The sequence below is a fragment of the Mustelus asterias genome, chromosome 10 (assembly GCF_964213995.1).
Source record: "Mustelus asterias chromosome 10, sMusAst1.hap1.1, whole genome shotgun sequence".
Taxonomy (NCBI): domain Eukaryota; kingdom Metazoa; phylum Chordata; class Chondrichthyes; order Carcharhiniformes; family Triakidae; genus Mustelus; species Mustelus asterias.
This window is the reverse complement of record NC_135810.1, coordinates 29,899,454-29,915,069: the sequence shown is the minus strand read 5'-3', so window position 1 is coordinate 29,915,069 and position 15,616 is coordinate 29,899,454. Positions and strand designations below refer to the sequence as shown.

The 15,616-nt window shown below is 49.0% G+C and overlaps 1 non-coding gene across 1 annotated transcript; it reads right to left on the bottom strand.

The window, feature by feature from the left end:
• Positions 1 to 14,986: 14,986 nt before the first annotated feature.
• On the bottom strand, positions 14,987 to 15,185 carry LOC144500165 (U2 spliceosomal RNA). The gene has a single exon (XR_013498945.1). It is a non-coding gene; the product is annotated as a U2 spliceosomal RNA (small nuclear RNA).
• Between the last annotated feature and the right edge of the window lie 431 nt (positions 15,186 to 15,616).

The window sequence follows — 15,616 nt, the reverse complement described above, 5'->3', positions numbered from 1 at the left end:
TGACACATGGGACACATGGGCAGGGGGTCATCCTGTTTTTAATTCAAATTCAATCCAGGGAGGGATAAAAGTCAACCAAAGCTGTGGCATTATGGGTTGATTAGGAGTTTAGATGAGAATTGTTTGCAAGTGGTTTTCTGATAGATCACTGCATTTCCTGTTTTCAGGAAGACTCTGGCTTGCAAGCTTTCTTAGAGACTTTCTGCTAAATTCTGTGATTCTGTAAGTGCTGACAAGTGGGATTAAGTGGGCAGGACAGGACATTTTGTGCGTCGGTGCAGACTTGATGGGCTGAAGGGCCTCTTCTGCACTGTATTCCAGCAAATGGGGATTGTCTACTCTGCTGGAGGGACCTCCTCTGAAGAGGAGGCGAGGGCCAGAAGGGAGAGGAGGGATGATGTTTGCACGCAGCATCCCAGAGAGTGACGTGTGGGAAGAGAGGTGGAGCCAGGGGGCCAGCAGGAACTGCAAGGCAGAATGATCCATAGAAGATGCCATTATCCTGCAGGCATTGTTTACAAGCAGCACTCTAACTACCTCAATATGTCTGAGGTCCAGTACCGAAGGAGATACTGTCTCTCTAGTGACACTATGACCTCCATATGGCAGATGGAGGCCCAGAGATCGTCTCAAACTGTGCAGGTGGCATACAATGCCTGAGGCCCTTAAGATTACAGTGGCCCTGAACTTTTATGTCTCCGGTTATTTCCAAAGGTAAATGGGAGATCTATGTGGTGTTTCCCAGTCTACTGCCCACAGGTGCATCAAGCTGGTCACTGACACACTATTCAGAAGGGTCATGAACTTTATTCATTTCTGGCTAATGATGCCAGCAAGGCTGAACAAGCCAGAGGCTTCACTGCAATTGTTGGGTTTCCTCACATCCTGCGTGCCAGAAATGTTACACATTTGGCGCTGGTGCTGGTACACAAATGGTGCTGGCAGGTGAGCTAGGTGCTTTCGTCAACAGAAATGGGTTCCACTCCATGAATATCCAGATTGTTTGCGTATACAAAACACAGATTTTTCAGATCTGTGACAGAGATCCTGGCAGCCCTCATGATGTGTACATCCTGTGACTCTCCCAGGTGCCAAAGCTTTTAATCACTCCAGCTCAATACGATGATTGGCTCCTGGGTGACAAAGGCTACCCACTGAAAAGGTGGCTCATGACACTACTTTGGCATCCAAGGACAAAGCAGAGAAGAGGTACAATAAAAGGCATCCCTCTACAAGGGCAATAATTGAGGGGACCATTAGGCTGCTCAAGACAAGGTTCTGCTGCCTGGACCAATCAGGATCAGCACTGCAACATCCTCCAGAGAGTGTTTCACTTTTGTTGTTGTGCTTAGCACTCTGCACATTCTGGCTCTGTCAAGGGGGGGACGCATTGGAGTACGATGACAGTGAAGCAGCTCTGTAGGCCACAGAGGACGACTCAAGTGATGGGTCTGATGAGGACCCAGAGGAGCCCCAGAGTGAGGACATGGATGCAGAAGTGAGGAACCTTCTGGGTGGCAAATTAACCAGGGATTCTCCATTCCTACAGCCAAGTATCCAAGGCATGGCTTGAAGGTGAGGGCAAGGGTGATGCCTCTTTAATGATTGCTCCTGATGAGGCTACCCTGTGAGCTTATGTCAAGTTACTACCTCTGAAGTAAAATTTGCAATGTTTTCCATATGTCACAAGCCACTCCAATGCCCAGCACCTATGAAAACCATGAAGCACATTCAGGCCATGACACATGGTGGGTGGGATTTTCTGGCCGTGCTTACCCTGAAACCAGAAAATCCTGTCCAAGGTCAACGGACCTCTCCATGATCTGCCTCTTGCTCACCACGATTCCCATGACAAGTAGATCAGGACAATTCACCCCAATGTCTTTAAATGATGGTCATAACATATTTTGAATATAGAACATATCAACTAAAGTTATATCACCAGTGAAGACCACTGTGTTTACAGTGCCTACAGTTCTGCTAACGAGTGATGCGTCTTGGTGTGCCCAACGCCGCTGCCACCGCCCCCCATTCACTGGCAGAAGCATTGGAGTAATGACCTTGGTGGATGTTGTCTAGCCAGCACAGCCTGTGCAGGCACTGCCTGGTAAGGGGTGTCCAGCGCTATGGCTGGGTACCTCTCAGTCTTTGAAGCTTATCAGATGCCACGGGCACTGACAGAGTGGCAGAAGAGCTGCTGCCTTCATTTGGATCAGCATGAGTAATGTGAAGCTCATCCACCAACATTACCTACTAAGATCACTGCCAATGTGTGAACTTGCAGCTCTGAGTGCAGCTCCAGAAAGCTATGATTTTGTTCCTGGAGCTGCCTCTCCATGACAGTCTCCACTCTCTCAATGGAAGAGGTAGTGTGCTTGGAGCTCTGAGTCAAAGCAATGTTTACGCTGCGCATGGACTCCTCCAAGACAGAGACCATGACATGCAGACCCTCAGGAGTCACTGCCGATCTTCATGCACATCCCGCTGTATCTGCTGCCTGATGTACAACGCCGAGGCTTCATCGCCAGTCTTGGATTTAGCATGGTCCTGGTCTCCAGCAGTCTTCTGACTGCTGGAACCCTTGGCACTTTCTGCCTCTGTCAGCTCCTCATTTCAGTGTACTGTGCCCTTACCACTGTACACTACCAACTGAGGTGACCCGCTATTGCCCATCAATGTGCCTGTATGGTTGTTTGAAGAGAGAGGATTTGACATGGGTGTACCAGTTAGCGACTCCTTCTCAGGATCAAGAGGGATCCTCGGGTGTGTGGTGCACTGTAAGGATGGCGCATCTGAGGGAGGAATAGAATATGTCAGTTGCAAGCATCATTATCAAATGACTGTGCATACACAATGGTTGCTTATTACAAAGGACAACTGCTCTCTGATGCATTGTGATTGGACCATCAATGGGTACTTGGGATTTTAACTTCTTATTGGCGATGCCACAACCCTACATTTCTTGCACACTCCCTCAATCTCTTATCTGTCCACTGGACTCTTACCATCCTCTCGACCCCTGCTTCTCCATGACCTGTGGAATTTGCTCCTTGCTCACATTCCATGTCCTGGGCATCTATCTCAACCCTGGAGAGGATTAGGATGTTGGTGTTTGTGTGTGCGCCAACACATTATGGCTGTTCTTCTCCTGTGCATTCATTAGTCCAGCCTCTACATGCAACACCGTACCAGACTTGCCTCCCCACTGACCATTTCCTCCTTCCCCCCCCACCAAGCCACAGGTCAGCCAGCTTGAGGAGCCAGTCAAATTGGCACACCTTACCCTTCTATACACCCAAAGAAAGCGGATACATCTTCCAACCTTGGATGGCACAGGAATATGTGCCATTTGGCACACTTCATCTCACAGCCCGAGTGCCACGATGAAATGCTACCCTCCAAGGCATCTATACACAATTCCATGCAAAGTCGGTACTCACCCTTGCAGATTGCAGAAGATGATTGAACCTTTCACAGCGCTGGATCCATGTGTGATACACTGCATCATGCCCACTCACCTGGGCAGCCAGCTCAATCCAGGCTTTCTTCATCTGGTGGAGTGGCCTCCTCTTGCCATCCTGCAGGATAAGAATATCATGTTCGGACTCATGGCCTCCTCAAGAATGTGCAGGCACTCATCAGAGAATCATGGGGCAGAGTGCCCCTCCTGCTTGACCCGCCCAGCAGGTGCTGAGGCCATATCTGCTGCTAGATTTTAGACTCTCTACTGGACAGCTCCCAGAGACTTCTCAACAACTCCTGGCAGGCTTCAGGGAGCTGCCTGTGCAGTTTTTAAACCTGTCCCCTCTCCCCCTTCGGGTCCCCATTACACCCAGCATCTACCATGCTCCCACCCGCATTGGCAGTGCTGCGCCAATGCCAATGTCCAGGTGCGTTTCACGTTGACCATGCCTTAATTGGTCAGCCAACATGAAATCGCATGTCAGTTGCAATCGTGTGCGGGTCTGCCAATTGCACACACACAGCGTGTGCAAAATTCTGACCGATAATCTTTGCAACTCCCTGTAATTTCCAAGGAAATCTGTTTCTCTGTATCTTTCCCATAGGTGGTGGCCTAAAGAATACACCTGACAATGTAATAGTATGTTTATTGTTTCTTAGCTCGAACTAAATTGATTCTGTCCTTGACCTTCCTGGGACATCCTCTCTTCTTAATCAATACCACTCTTCCTCCTCCTCCTTTCTTTCCTTCCTTATATTTTATGAACAACTTAGGTGGCATCTTCTATTCTGGATATTAGGTTTGGTGGCAGAAATGAGTGAATTGCGCTGGGGGCAGGACGGTTGGCCATGCATGATCTTGTGTTGTTCATATACATTACATATGCATGCATGAGAAGCTTGGTGAATCTTGCAGTGGGGCAGGCATGAAGTTGCTGTCTCCATCTTTACCTCAGGTGGTTTAATATCCTGCCACCAAATTTAAAGGGCTATTGTACAGCCGTTCACTCACTGCAAGACAGGAGCTCTAGATTATTCATCTAGAATTCCCAGAGCAGACAACACATGGCCCCATGGTTCAGTGATGCTTCCCTGCAGATTCTCCTCCAGGCTGTCCAGGAAGATTGGGAGGTTCTGTTTCTCAGAGATGGCAGAAGGAGATCCTCCATCTGAGTATGGCAGCTTGGACTGAAATTGCAGTGCAGGTTAGCGCCCATGTGGGTCCACAAAACAACCACACAGCAGTAAGAGTATGAATGATCTGCTGCCCTCCACCATGGTAAGTGAAGTCTACTCACTTCAAAGTGATACTAATTAGGTCATCAGGCAGTGTAAATGTGCAAATACAGGGGATTGTCAGAAAGGAGTTTAGATTGCAAGACTCAGCAGCATGTGCACTGAATGTGTGGCAGCCACTTCATTCCCTCAATGTTTTATCAGTTGCAGGGCATCTGCTTGTAAATCATTTACCGGGGAGGGCTCAGGAGCTGACATTGGTATGTATGTTCCGAACTGGTCATGTACCGATTAGGTTGGCACTCAATCCTTCTGTCTGGCTGCAGGACAAGCGAATTCACAACAGCGGAGGGGCCAAGACTTCAGATTTCTCACCACGTTTGAAGAGGAAGCCGCTGGACTAGGCCGGGATGACTATGACCTTGTGGATGCTGAAGGCAAGACTGGAATCCACCCCCAAAACACCCCTCCTACCACTCCTCCCACCAGAAAGTCACTGGGGCTGCCTCCAGTCTGCAGTTGTCAGATGCGTTGGCATTGAGATATTGTTTTAATAAGGGAACCTGTTTAAGCATCCATTCATTATTTCTCTTCTCCACTCCAGGTGTATATATTACTGATTTAGATGAGGCGACTAAATGTAATACAGTGGAGCCCCGTTGTAACGCGATGGTTGGGGTCCATAAAATGTTATCGCGAATGTTATCGGGGTAGCGCTAAATTGGGGTCGCGCTAAATCACTAAACTGGAAAGAGCAAAAAAAAGGGTCCAATGATTCATCGCATCATATACGATTTCGCGCTAAATCGGATATGATGCGTTACAACCCGGCTCCACTGTATCTCCAAATTTGCAGGTGGCACAAAGTTGGGTGGGAGGGTGAGGAGGATGCAGAGATCCTTCACTGTGATTTGGACAAATTGAGTGAGTGGACAAATGATTGACAGACACAGCATAATTTGAAAAAATGTGAGGTTATCCACTTTGGTAGCAAAAATGGGAAGGCAGATTACTATCTGAATGGCCACAAATTAGGCAAGGGAAACGTGCAGTGAGACCTGGGTCATCTCGTTCATCAGTCACTGAAAGTAAGTACGCAGGTGCAGCAGGCAGTACATAGAACAGAGATAGAACATAGAACAGTACAGCACAGAACAGGCCCTTCGGCCCATGATGTTGTGCCGAGCTTTATCTGAAACCAAGATCAAGCTATCCCACTCCCTATCATCCTGGTGTGCTCCATGTGCCTATCCAATAACCGCTTAAATGTTCCTAAAGTGTCTGACTCCACTATCACTGCAGGCAGTCCATTCCACACCCCAACCACTCTCTGCGTAAAGAACCTACCTCTGATATCCTTCCTGTATCTCCCAACACGAACCCTATAGTTATGCCCCCTTGTAATAGCTCCATCCACCTGAGGAAATAGTCTTTGAACGTTCACTCTATCTATCCCCTTCATCATTTTATAAACCTCTATTAAGTCTCCCCTCAGCCTCCTCCGCTCCAGAGAGAACAGCCCTCGCTCCCGCAACCTTTCCTCATAAGACCTACCCTCCAAACCAGGCAGCATCCTGGTACATCTCCTCTGCACTCTTTCCAGCGCTTCCACATCCTTCTTATAGTGAGGTGACCAGAACTGCACACAACATTCCAAATGTGGTCTCACCAAGGTCCTGTACAGTTGCAGCATAACCCCACGGCTCTTAAACTCCAACCCCCTGTTAATAAAAGCTAACACACTATAGGCCTTCTTCACAGCTCTATCTACTTGAGTGGCAACCTTTAGTGATCTGTGGATATGAACCCCAAGATCTCTCTGTTCCTCCACAGTCTTCAGAACCCTACCTTTGACCCTGTAATCCACATTTAAATTAGTCCTACCAAAATGAATCACCTCACATTTATCAGGGTTAAACTCCATTTGCCATTTTTCAGCCCAGCTTTGCATCCTATCTCTGTCTCTTTGCAGCCTACAACAGCCCTCCACCTCATCCACTACTCCACCAATCTTGGTGTCATCAGCAAATTTACTGATACACCCTTCAGCCCCCTCCTCTAAGTCATTAATAAAAATCACAAAGAGCAGAGGACCAAGCACTGATCCCTGCGGCACTCCGCCAGCAACCTGCCTCCAATCCGAAAATTTTCCATCGACCACCACCCTCTGTCTTCGATCAGACAGCCAGTTACCTATCCGATTGGCCAACTTTCCCTCTATCCCACACCTCCTCACTTTCATCATAAGCCGACCATGGGGTACCTTATCAAACGCCTTACTAAAATCCATGTATATGACATCAACTGCCCTACCTTCATCAACACACTTAGTTACCTCCTCAAAAAATTCTATCAAATTTGTGAGGCACGACTTGCCCTTCACGAATCCGTGCTGACTATCCCGGATTAATCCGCATCTTTCTCAATGGTGGTAAATCCCATCTCTAAGGACCTTTTCCATCAATTTACCAACCACCGAAGTAAGACTAACCGGTCTATAATTACCAGGGTCATTTCTATTCCCTTTCTTAAACAGAGGAACAACATTCGCCATTCTCCAGTCCTCTGGCACCATCCCCGTGGACAGCAAGGACCCAAAGATCAAAGCCAAAGGCTCTGCAATCTCATCCCTTGCCTTCCAAAGAATCCTAGGATACATTTCATCAGGCCCAGGGGACTTATCGACCTTCAGTTTATTCAAAACTGCCAGGACATCCTCCCTCCGAACATCTATTTCCTCCAGCCTATTAGCCTGTAACACCTTCTCTTCCTCAAAAACATGGCCCCTCTCCTTGGTGAACACTGAAGAAAAGTATTCATTCATCACCTCGCCTATCTCTACTGACTCCATACACAAGTTCCCACTACTGTCCTTGAATGGCCCTAACCTCACCCTGGTCATTCTTTTATTCCTCACATAAGAGTAAAAAGCCTTGGGGTTTTCCTTGATCCGACCCGCCAAGGACTTCTCGTGTCCCCTCCTAGCTCTCCTAAGCCCCTTTTTCAGCTCATTCCTTGCTAACTTATAACCCTCAATTGAGCCATCTGAACCTTGTTTCCTCATCCCTACATAAGCTTCCCTCTTCCTTTTCACAAGACATTCCACCTCTTTCGTGAACCATGGTTCCCTCACTCGGCCATTTCCTCCCTGCCTGACAGGGACATACCTATCAAGGACATCCAGTATTTGTTCCTTGAAAAAGTTCCACTCTTCATTAGTTCCTTTCCCTGACAGTTTCTGTTCCCAACTTATGCCCCCTAATTCTTGCCTAATCGCATCATAATTACCTCTCCCCCAATTGTAAACCTTGCCCTGCCGTACGGCCCTATCCCTCTCCATTGCAATAACAAAAGACACCGAATTGTGGTCACTATCTCCAAAGTGCTCTCCCACAACCAAATCTAACACTTGGCCCGGTTCATTTCCCAGTACCAAATCCAATGTGGCCTCACCTCTTGTCGGCCTATCCACATATTGTGTCAGGAAACCCTCCTGCACACACTGCACAAAAACTGCCCCAACTGAACTATTTGACCTACAAAGGTTCCAATCAATATTTGGAAAGTTAAAGTCCCCCATGACAACTACCCTGTGACCCCTACACATATCCATAATCTGCTTAGCAATTTCTTCCTCCACATCTCTATTACTATTTGGGGGCCTATAGTAAACTCCTAACAACGTGACCGCTCCTTTCCTATTTCTAACCTCAGCCCATATTACCTCAGTGTGCAGATCCCCCTCGAAGTGCCTTTCCGCAGCCGTTAAACTATCCTTGATTAACAATGCCACTCCTCCACCTCTTTTACCAGCTTCCCTACACTTAGTGAAACATCTATACCTCGGAACGTCCAACAACCATTCCTGTCCTTGTTCTACCCACGTCTCCGTAATGGCCACAACATCGTAGTCCCAAGTACCAATCCACGCCCCAAGTTCATCTACCTTGTTCCGGATGCTCCTTGCATTGAAGTAGACACACTTCAACCCACCTTCCTGTCTACCGGTACCCACCCTTGACTCTGATACCTTCCCCAATACCTCACCACCCTCACTGACTTCTGGACTACAACTCCTTTTCCCACTCCCCTGACAAATTAGTTTAAACCCCCCTGAAGAGCCGTAACAAATTTCCCTCCTAGGATATTGGTGCCCCTCTGGTTCAGGTGCACCCCGTCCTGTTTGTACAGGTCCCACCTTCCCCAGAATGTGTTCCAATTATCCACGTATCTGAAACCCTCCCTCCTACACCATCCCTGCAACCACATGTTTAACTGCACTCTCTCCCTGTTCCTCAACTCGCTATCACGTGGCACCGGCAACGTACCAGAGATGACCACATGTTTCGTCTTGGCTCTCAGCTTCCAGCCCAGCTCCAGAAATTCCTGCTTTAAATCCCCGTCCCTTCTCTTACCTATGTCATTGGTACCAATGTGTACCACGACTTGTGACTGTTACCCCTCCCCCTTCAGAATCCGGAAAACACGGTCTGAGACGTCATGGACCTTGGCATCCGGTAGGCAACATACCATCCGTGAGTCTCTTTTGCTGCCACAGAACCTCCTATCTATCCCTCTAACTAACGAGTCCCCAATAACTATTGCCCTCCCGCGCTGCCCCTTACCCTCCCGAGCCACAGAGACGGACACAGTGCTGGAGATCCTCTCACTGCGGCTCACCACTGGTATGTCATCCCCCTCAACCATATCCAAAGCGGAATACTTGTTGCTAAGGGGAACGACCACCGGGGATCCCTGCACGGACTGCTTCCTCCCAGCCCCTCTCACCGTCACCCATCTGTTTTCATTCCTCGGAGTAACTGTATCCCTAAAGCTTCTGTCTATGGCCACCTCTGCGTCCCTAATGATCCTAAGTTCATCCAACTCCAGCTCCAGTTCCCTAACACGGTTTTGGAGGAGCTGCAGATGGGGGCACTTCCCACATATGTAATCAGCAGGGACACTGTCGTCGTCCCTCACCTCAAACATCGTGCAAGAGGAACATAGCAGTGCCTGCACACCCATCCCCTCTAGATACCTTGCCAGTACCAGGTAGAAACAGCAAGAATGAATTAAACTCACCCCTGCCTCGCCCTTTCTGCCTAAGCCCTGTGAGCCAAAGCCTTATAGCTCACACTCTGCTTCCCACACACTACACTGCCCGCTCCCAACGCTGCCCGCTGTATACTGCAGCCTACCTTTTATACTTCACGCGCTTAAAAAACCCTTCCCAGACTCCTTAGCAGCCCACTTCCAGTTTTCACTTTAAACTTAAAATACAACTGCAAAAGTAAAGGCCAAAAAAAAAACACACACTAGCTGACTAATTAAATAAATAAACAATTCAATTAATCTCTCACCAGTACTGTTGCCTCCAATCACTCCCTCTCAGCTTGCTCCAGTGGAACAATGAGTAAAAAAGTCAAATGGTATGTTGGCCTTCATAGCAAGAGGATTCAAGTACAGGGTTATGCAGGGCCTGGGTGAGGCCAGACCTGGAATATTGTGTGCAGTTTTGGTCTCCTTATCTGCGGCAGGATGTTCTTGCTCGAGAGGGATTGCACAAAAGGTTTACCAGACTGATTCCTGGGATGGCAGAACTGATGTATGACGAGAGATTGAATCAGTTACGATTGTATTCGCTGAAGTTCAGAAGAATGAGAGGGGATCTCATAGAAGCCTATAAAATTCTAACAGGACTAGACAGGGTAGATGCAAGGAGGACATTCCCGATGGTGGAGGTGTCCAGAACCAGGGGTCACAGTCTGAGGATAATGGGTAGACAGTTTAGATGTGGAGATGCCGGCGTTGGACTGGGGTAAGCACAGTAAGAAGTCTCACAACACCAGGTTAAAGTCCAACAGGTTTATTTGGTAGCAAATACCATAAGCTTTCGGAGCACAGCTCCTTCGTCAGATGGGGATATCTGTAGCACAGTGGTTAGCACTGCTGCTTCACAGCTCCAGGGTCCTGGGTTCGATTCCCGGCTCGGATCACTGTCTGTGTGGAGTTTGCACATTCTCCTCGTGTTTGCGTGGGTTTCCTCCGGGTGCTCCGGTTGGCCAGGTTAAAAATTGCCCCTTAGAGTCCTGAGATGCGTAGGTTAGAGGGATTAGCGGGTAAAATATGTGGGGGTAGGGCCAGGGTGGGATTGTGGTCGATGCAGACTCGATGGGCCGAATGGCCTCCTTCTGCACTGTAGGGATTCTATGATTCTCCCTCAAACAGTATTTAGATACCCTCCAAACCTCTTGACACTTTTGATAAACTCTGCGCTTGGTATTGGAGACGTAACATTCACCCCCTTCTCCGCCATTATTATCTATCCACGTGCCTCTAGATTCTAACTGGCACATTGGGAACATCCATCACCCGGGACCTGTGGAGCTCCACTTTCCTCTGTCACTGTGAATGTCCCTGCCTCAGTCAACAGGAGATGGCCTTCCACTCAAACTCCATCACTGCTCCAGACTTCCCTGGAATGATGCTGCAATGAGACCCATGAGTTATGGAGGAATGCAGCTGTCTTGGGGCTTTGACCATAGAGATGAGAACACACCTAAGCATGGTTCTGTACCAAGTTCACTAGTGGTTATCAGGGCGCTCCTTTAGTTGGCAGACTAAGTATACCAGTAACTCTACCCATTGCTGAAGACACTCGTCCCACTGAGTCCTGGCCCTCACCGTGGGACTGCATTGTGACATAGCAAGTAAAACAGTGATGTGCATCTTATATTGGTGAAGATCCAGCCCCTTCTACCCACCCCCTCACCCAAAAAGCTCCCATCATCTTCCTCACCAACACCTTCATATTCTCCTTTTCACCTTGCATCTTCCTCTGTTACCCTTGACCTTACATTGCTTTAATCTCTGCTCTCCCCACTGAGCCCTTAACCATCCAAGAGCAGATGCCCATTCTGACTCTGACCTCTCCTGTCCCTGAAGCCCCCGTTAATCTGACTTTCCTTGACTGACCCCATGATACCATATGGTACCTGACCATGAGCCTGCCACTGCCACCTTCCCAGATCCACCTCTCCCCCTGTCACCATCACCGTCACCTTACCCTCGGCTTCCAAGTACCCTAATCTTAACCCTCAGAACCCAAACCTCGACATTCACGGCATCATACTTTTGATGTTTTCTCTGCCTCTATCACCACCCAGGCAGTTCCTTCCACAACTAAAAGCATGACCAACACCCACTTCAGTAGATTAGCCTGCCTCTTTTGACAATAGACAGCCTGCACTATCTCTCTGCAGACAGCCTCACCAACCTTGTCTGTCTTATCCGTCCACTGCTCCACCCTTCTCTGCTATTCCTTTCACCTGGTCCGGCCACTGTTCCACCAATCCTGTTAAGTCTGCCTGCCTTCTTTCCTCCCTTGGTCATCCCCACACAATTTGTACTACCACCACCTGGTCTCAAGCATAGGCTGATATTTACAGATGCTAGCCAAAGAGGACAATGCAATGGCTACTCACCGGTAATCATGAAAAGTCTACCTCGCGCAAGTGCATACCACTTATACGTAGTCATAAATGTAAACATTTGAATTTCTTGCTGGCAGAGAACTTAGCTTGGATGTGAGCTAGCCTTTTAACGTGCATGCATAACATACAAATACATGCAGTAGGGCTTACCGACATTGGTCATTGGGAAGCTTGACCTGTTTTAAAGTCCCAAGAATGTAAGGCGCGAATTACTGGCTTGTGCGCTAGTAGATCAGCATGACATGCCTGGAAGAATGTGTGCAAGGCCAAAAGTGCAATTCACGATAGAAGCGAACCGGTTTCGCATCTTCCCAGATTGGTTTTGCCGGTGAGAATGGCTGCGTACTCAGAAAGGGTGCAAAGTCTATTCGCATCCAATTGCCTTAATATAAATGTATTTTACGCATTTGGGATGGCTGCTTCCACCCTCATGGCTGCTTTCCTCCTTGCTGGCAAGACTTTGTACCAAAGAAAATAAGTGGTGACCAGGTGCTATGGCCACACTTGGGGATCGGAGGCCATTCAAGCCCCTGGGTGATCGAGGACATGGCTGGGCAGTGCCCATCGGGCAGTCAACCTGGCAGTGCCTGGCTGGCATCCTGAAAGTGCCTGGTTGGGCATCATTAAGTGCGCTGGGGCAGTGCCAAAGGTGTGGGGCCTGGGTTGGGGTGTGGCCGGAGTGGGGATGGAGCTATGATAGTTGGGGGGGGTCTTATGCAGAAGGGAGCTCTGCAAGTGTGGGGGGGGGGGGGGGGGGCGCGGATCGGCAGGGAGGTTTGTGACGGGGGGACATATCATGGGTCTGCCAGGAGGCTCAACGGGAGGGTCCCAATATGCCGGTGCTGGCAACCAGTGGGGGTGACACTGTCACCAACGATGAGGGTGGGCAGTGGGGTCGGGGGTCTAATGTCCATGAGGGGGTGGGGACAGGTGGGACGAAGTCTTCTAGTTCACTAGTGATCAGGGCGCCTTATGCAATGGTGCCCGAGCACTCTGCTGTCGGCTTCCCTGGCGTACATATATTCCACCCACCACCTGCGGTGCATAGCTCCCAGTGTGAGATGATTGCAGTGCTGAACCTGCCCAAAAATCAGTGTGGAACAGTCCTGTTTTCAGATTTTTATGGCACTTCGAGTGTGATCGTACTGGCTCACCGCGTTGGTCGATTGACGCAGCAAGCCGGTAAGATTGCGTGAGAAGCCAAAAATTGGATTCACGCCCAATTTTCCACCTCATGCAGTTGTACTGGCTGTTTTGCCATCACTATTTAAATATTAATAGCATGTTTAGCATGTCATTAGCGAGTCCTAGACGACATCGGGAGGGAGAAGGGGGAGCTCTGCAGGGGCGGGGAGCTCTGCAGGATTGGGGGAGCTCAGCAGGTGGGAAGCAAGGGTGGGGGGGGGGCTGTGCAGGGTGGGAGGCAAGGGGGGGTGGGAGGCCAGGGAGGTAGCACTGAAAAGGTGGGGAGGGAGCTCTGCATTTGAGGGAGGCAAGGAGGGAGCGCCACAGGGGTGTGTGGGCTTTGTAAGGTGGGGGGGAGGGTGCAATGGGGGAGCTCTACAGGGGAGAGGGCAACTCTGCAGGTGGGGGAGGGAAAGGGGAGCTCTGCAGGGGGGAGGCAAGAGAGGAGTTCTGTTGTGGGAGTTCTGGAGGGGGGAGTTTTGCAAGGGTGAGAAGGAAGCTCTGCAAGTGGGGAAGAAAAGAGGGGACCACTGCAAGGGAGGTGAGCTCTGCAGAAGGGGGTGAGAGAATGGGGGTGGGCATGCACAGGGGGATGATTAGTAGGAGTCTTGGGGGGATGATCAGCAGGAGGGGAGTTAAACTGGCACAGAGAGTGATTAGCAGGGGAGACCAGCGCAAGGAGTTATCGCCATTGGAGTGGGGGAAGGAGACTGGCAGGGAGTGGGGGCCATGATGTGGAGATGCCGGCGTTGGACTGGGGTGAACACAGTAAGAAGTCTCACAACACCAGGTTAAAGTCCAACAGGTTTATTTGGTAGCAAATACCGTAAGCTTTCGGAGCGCTGCTCCTTCGTCAGATGGAGTGGAAATGTGCTCTCAAACAGTGCACAGAGACACAAAATCAAGTTACAGAATACTGATTAGAATGCGAATCCCTGCAACCAGCCAGGTCTTAAAGATACAGACAATGTGGGTGGAGGGAGCATTAAGCACAGGTTAAAGAGATGTGTATTGTCTCCAGACAGTTCAGCCTGCAAGTCCAGGAGGCAAGCTGTGGGGGTTACTGATAATGTGACATAAATCCAACATCCCAGTTTAGGCCGTCCTCATGTGTGTGGAACTTGGCTATCAGTTTCTGCTCAGCGACTCTGCATGCAGGGCGGGCTGATGAGGAGGTCGTAATGGGGTACCCATCAGCAGGGTTCCAATAACGCTCTGTTGGCGACCTATATTGCCATAGGGGGTTACACAGCTGCAAATGATGAGGTGGGGTGAAGTCCATGAGGAGGGGATGGGGTGGTTGGGAGTGGCAGTTCTCCCAGTGCAGCCAGTTTCACTGGTGGGCTAAGCTCCGCCCCCTGGTGAGAATCGCACTTTTGTCTAAAAAAGTATCAGTGTTATAAGATTACATTTTTAAACTCGCCCAAAAAACAGGTCTGAAACTCTCCCGTTTTCTCATTCATTCGGTCTTTTGTAAGATCGCACGCTTAGAATTTCTTTTTGTATTTTTATTCCAATTCAATCAAATCAGGTCCAATTCAGAGTCCCAACAAGTTGAGACATTCCCGATCCAAGCTGACAAGACAGGGCTCTCACCTCCTGTCTTGGGCTTGATCTACATGATCCAAGCTGACTGGAGTAGGAATAGCTCCTCCTCCAAGGCTTGATCTCATTTGCATCTTAGCCAAAAGGCCGAGATGCCGCTTTTAAAAATTGCTTCAAATGAAGCTAAAATGTAACCTAATGACTTCAACCAAGCACAGCATGTTGATACTACACTTGATCTTAGCCAAAAGGCCGAGAAGGAAAAATTCCTTCCTTAATTGCAAAAGCTCATCCCGCTGTTGGGAAACTGATTTTTGGCCTCCTGTTGAATTAGGTTCTCCTGCGTTCCGAGTTTCCTGCTGCAGGAGGGCCTGGAAGATTCCAGCTCTTGTCTCTTGGAATATTTGGTATCCAGTCCTGACCTTTGATGCAGGTTCCTGTTATCACTCCAATATCATATTTCCATTTGAGTATCTGCGCCTGTGGCTCACTCACCTTATTTACCACACACCATGCATAAACACACATGCACAGGAACCGTATTTTAAACCTTACAACATTCGTAATTTGAATTGTGGACAATAAGGAGGAAAGTTTAACCTGGAAAAGAGTGGGTTTTGGGAGCTGGTTGCTGGTTAAATGAGCTGGAATTGACAGCTTGTCAGGAAGCCTGCAGCAACCCATCGATGTCTACC